The sequence below is a fragment of the Balaenoptera musculus genome, chromosome 17 (genome assembly GCF_009873245.2).
Source record: "Balaenoptera musculus isolate JJ_BM4_2016_0621 chromosome 17, mBalMus1.pri.v3, whole genome shotgun sequence".
Taxonomy (NCBI): domain Eukaryota; kingdom Metazoa; phylum Chordata; class Mammalia; order Artiodactyla; family Balaenopteridae; genus Balaenoptera; species Balaenoptera musculus.
In genome coordinates this window covers 47,006,320-47,011,690 of record NC_045801.1, presented here as the reverse complement: position 1 = coordinate 47,011,690, position 5,371 = coordinate 47,006,320, and the positions used below count along the sequence as shown (strand labels likewise).

The following is a 5,371-nucleotide window of genomic DNA, read 5'->3' as shown; positions in this document are numbered from 1 at the left end:
AGGTTCTGAGTCTCTGGGCACTCCACTACCTGTTGGTACCCTTAATTCCACCTACACCTATGCACACATACCATTAAATTATCTTCAAAATTCCAGCTGAGAACCTTGTTGACTGAGCACCATGACCCTAATTGATGCACTGCCACTTAGTATGACATTTTAGAGGTCTCTCCTATGTGATTTTTGAATATGACCCAATGAAAAGATTATTATAAAGGACTTAATAACATTTCTCTTAAAATATAGCTCTTCTCCCATTCCAACAGTACTTGCAACTGGAAGAATAATATGATTCTTCAAAGTTTCAAAGAATATTAGAGGAAAAAAAAAACTCAGATCAGAGAGTAAACACATACACACACACACACACACACACACACACATACCCCTTGCTTCCATTAGCTCAAGATATTTGGTTGCTCTTTCCCCACTGTGAAAATCATGATGTAAGTAAGTCAAGAGTAGCTCTTTGAAGTAGAAATAATATACCAGCCCATAAATGTCTCATCTAGAGTAATCATTTGTAATTTAGTCTATTAGGTCACTACACAGCCTCAGGGTATCCAGAGCACCACTTACTACATAATAAGCAACTATACCCACGACGAAGTGCTAGATTAATCTTAACCACTACCCATCAACTGTGGCCAAGCTAAATGAGAGAAGGCAACGGTTCAGATGTTTACAGTCTCAATCTTTCTGTTTGCGCTAACATAGGTAAAAAGAAGAATGAATTTGGCATCAAAAGTTTAGGAGCAAGTGACTCTCACCCTACGAAGGCCAGGCAAAGGCTCAGCTGCTCAGATTGCAGAAACAATTTTCAAATATTCAGGGTTCGTGAAAGACTTGCCTATCTTTATTGTTTAAAACACATCAGTCCTTATTGGCAAAATGGGGGATGGAGGGTAGGGAGGGAAGGCTGATTATTCTGAACTTTACTGGCTTAGAAATTTTCATCATATTCCATTGTTATTTCCCTTACAGGATATTCCCATTCCAGTTTTCTGAGAATATAAACTGCTATTTGGTCACATCAAAAAATCCCAATTCTAAAGCCAAAGGCATTGTGAAGTCCCAAAATGATGCTAGGAAGTTAACACACAGAAAAAAAAAACGATGAAGTGACTTTTGCCAAGATCAAATAGTAACTCTTCAGTAATGGAACAATGTTTACAATTATAACTGTATCTTTTACTCAGATGGAGGCATGGTAGGAAAATTCTAAAAGACAATACCATTATTTTTTCTTAGAGTTATGAAAACAAAACATAGTTTTAAATGATTTAACAATGGCATCCTAAAAGGCTATGTTATGTGGATTATGTTCAATGAAAGTAGGAAAGCTTTCCCTATAAAATCAGATGTTATATTTTTCAAAATGAAAAATTTGGCGTTTTCTCTGTTGGAAATTAAGAAAAAAAAAAGGTTTCAGGAGATGTTATGCTTCCATTATTTAAGTTGAAATTGAAATGCTTTTAATACTGATTTCTGGGAATGCTTAGCTCCCCTTGTGAATTTTGGGTGCTGTATTATTAAATGAATTAACTTTCTTTTCCTTAAAGCTTTGAAAAACACCAATATTATGTTTATATAAAAATAAATCATATTTTTCCTGTTGCTTTCTGAATTTTTTAAGACCACTTTTGGTTAAAATTTCATTTTATCTTTTCCTCTGATGTTATCTCCTCCAATTTCTCCTTCTTTCTACTGACTTGTACTTTCATTGGCTGAAAGAGAACTGAGATAGAAAAAAAGATTGCAATTAACAATTATTGAGCACTTGCTATATGGTATGTACTGTGCTTATCCCTTTACATATAGAGTGAAATACAATTTAGTCATCAAAAGATTCTATAGGAGTGTATCCTACGTTATATTTTTTGCAATGTGTAATTATGTGAGATGACGGGTGTTAACATATTGTGATAATCATTTTATAATAAATACATATATCGAATTATTATGTTGTAGACCTTAAAAATACAATGTCATATGGCAATTATATTTCAATAAAACTGGGGAAAATTTTTAGAAACTTACAGAGTTAACTAACTTGTATAAAATAACACAACTAGTAAGTGTTAAAGATTTGACCTGAGACCTCAATCTGACAGCAATATTTTCTACTTCCTATAAAATTTCTTACCAGTTGTTGTAATTAATTAATGGTGATTTTGTTTCTTGCTCAAAGTAAACAACAAAACAAAGCAAAAAACACACAAATAATAATAAATTTCATGGTATATTTTATGTTATTTTTTTCTAAACCAAAATTAATTTACATTTCACTTTTATAGCTCTTGATGGATCATTTTCTCCTCTGAAGCACAGAAAGTTTTCATTTTTCTCTGATAACAACTTTATTGTTTTCTATTCAAAGCTGTAGAAAGAATGAATTTCTGAAATCATTTTGTTTTCTGCTTTTTCATTTAAAGTATATTATATTGTATATGTATATATATATATTCTACTTTTTTAAATTAAAGAAAATAATTTCCCCACAAAATTGCAAGGAATATACATTTCAAGAACATCTTGAAATTCAATGTTTTTATTTATTGAACCTCAGTAGAAAAATCTACCCCTTAAATTGTCGAAGTCCCACTAAGCTCATCTTTGAAATTGAGGTAATTCTGCTTTTGTTGGGTACACACTCCACATCAGGATTTAAACACTCAGTAGATGAGAGTTCAGCAAGTAAGCTGCCTCTGAGGAGTAAGGACGCAATTGGTCAGCTCACTGAAGCAGTAACTCATATAACGGAGCCCTCACGGCCATTCGGTAAATCACTTTCCTAATGAATCTTTTCTTACAAAAAAGATCTTAAATATTAGGACAATCTACTACATGGTGACCTAGATTCCCTATGGCTATAGAGAGAAATCTCTTAGGAGGAAGTCTGATTCGAGGGTTTGTGATTCTCCTAGTCAAGGATAAATCCTCATTACTTGATCAAGGGGATCCTAAATTTTAGTTCTACTATAGATGCTTTAGTTTATTTCTGATCATTATAGGGCTAGAGTATGGAGTATGGGCAAAAATTCATGTATGCCATCAGTAAAAGAGACAATTTTGTGTAGAGATGAAAACTAAGGCCTCCAGTATATTGGATTCATATCCTGGGTTCACTATTTACTCCCCTTATCACCTTGGACAAATTACCTAATTTGCTTAAGCCTCTATTTTCTCACTCCAAATAGAGATAAAGACCATCTATCTCATTAGGTTATTAAAGTTCAGAAAATGTTCTATGTCTGGTGCTTAGCACAGTGTCTGCTATGCTTTGTAAATGTTGGGTTTATATATATATATATATATATATATCGGTTTGTTTTTATATAAAAATAACATTTTTCCCTAAATTTTTGCTCTAGGAAAGCATGCCATACTCACCATCTGGGGTGAACATATATACGATACCCCTAGCCCTGGTCCCGTTGGGTCAAGAGACATGGCCTCAGGGCTGTGGAGGAGACTGGGAGGGGGCCCAGGAGGGCAGGCAGGGCCCCCAGGCTGAGGTAGGGCGAGGTGGGTTGGATGGGGTAGCCCGTCTGGGTGGCTTGATGGCTGACGGGGTCTTGGGTGCTGCTGCCTTCACTGATGGAGGTAGGCTTCCAGCCATATGTCGCCAGACTTCTTCAGGGACCCAATGATGTCCACCAGGGTGGTGGGGAAGGGCTTCACCTCGTAGCTGAGGCCGTGCCTGGAGCACAGGGCCTTGACCAGTGGTGCCATCCTGCCGTAATTGTGCCTCGGCATCATGGGGAAGAGGGATGCTCGATCTGGAAGTTGAGGTGTCCTCTGAACCAGTCGATGAAGAGCGAGGGCTCCACTTTGCAGGCTGCTGCCAGCTGAAAGCTGGCCCAGTCCCGGTTGCTTTCCATGGCCTATCTCCTTGGGGATATGCTTCATCTGTGTGATCCACACGAACCAGTGGCTCACCAGGAAGCTGACAGCCACAAGTAAGAGCAGCGCCCCAGGAAGGCCATAGAAGGGGATGTAGGACAAGAAGAAGTGGGCATAGAACCTGGCAACTCAGAGTAAGTACATCCACTGCATGAACACCAGCATGTACGCCAGATTTTCCACTTTCAATTTCACCAAGTTGAGCAGCGTTGGGCGGATCAGGAAGAACTACAGGTGCTGGTGGTTGTAGGGTAAGTATCTGAGTTTCTTCTTGCAGTACTCAACAGATGACTACCCCAGGAGGAAGATGGGTGCCACGGTCACATCTGGTCCTTGTGGAAGATGTCGGGCTTGGCGTGGTACTGGAAGTTGCAGAAGTTCCACCAGTGGGCAGAGAAGCCCTACATCTGCCTCATCACAAACTGCTGGGCTCATGGTTCCACCAGACTTCCTGAAGACGTAGGTGTGGCCTAGGTCTTGCTGCAGACACCAGCTTTGGGCCGGGGGAATGGCCAGGATAAGGGTTGAGAGGGTGCTGGGCAACAGCCGGGGCCGAGGACGTAGATGATGAGCCAGGCAAGCATCTCTATGACCAGGATGTGGCCCTGCAGGAGAGCAAAGAAGGTGAGCTTGACCTCAAACAGCTTCATGTCCTCGACCGCCCAGTGCAGAGCCCGGGTACCACTGTGCCCAGAGGCTGATGTTGTAGACTCGATGCTGGATGACCAGCCGTTTGTCTCCTGGCAGGTTGTGAGGTCAGATCTGTTCCCAGCGGAAGGTGGGCAGCAGCGTCCCCAGCTTCACAGGTCCCCTGCCGGGCCCCCTGACTCTGACCATGGCTGGCGGTGTGCAAAAGTCCTCGCCAACCCTGGACCTCGCCGAAGCCCGAGCGAGATGCCAAGGGGAGCGAGGCTGCGTTTGGAGACTTCCTTCATTGCCACCCGCTCCTCCGCCAAAGGTCTGTTTTGACTTGGGTATGAAACACAATATTTGTAACCATTAATGTACAGGTTAGCTAATGGTGCCAACAAACTACATGATGATGTGGTATGTGGCAGTGCCTCACAGAGGTCAGTCAGCCTGGTTCATGGCCTTAGCTTTACCCAGCAAGGGCATAAGTATACCAGAACAAATCTATACCCATTACTGGAGAAAAAAATCAAAATATATGCCCCAAAGCTGGTCAATCAGTAGGATCACCTTCATACACAAAGGACAATATTAAAATTAAGACCATCTGCTCAAAAATTAAATGTGCACATGCAGTTAACTGTGATGATTGAGGGAAGTCAATAAGTTAGCAGAAACTTATGAAAGAACAAAGTTAGATTGGAAAGGGTATTCACAGAGAGTAGGTTTAATAAGCAGCTCAGTGGTGTTACTGCCACAGAGCTAGCTTATAAAAAGGATTAAACATGACTGGAATAATTTAGATCTATGATGTCAGTTAAGCCATATTTTCACA

At 40.2% G+C, this 5,371-nt stretch overlaps 1 pseudogene; it reads right to left on the bottom strand.

The window, feature by feature from the left end:
• Positions 1-3,594: 3,594 nt before the first annotated feature.
• Positions 3,595-4,743, bottom strand: LOC118883345 (annotated as a pseudogene).
• Between the last annotated feature and the right edge of the window lie 628 nt (positions 4,744-5,371).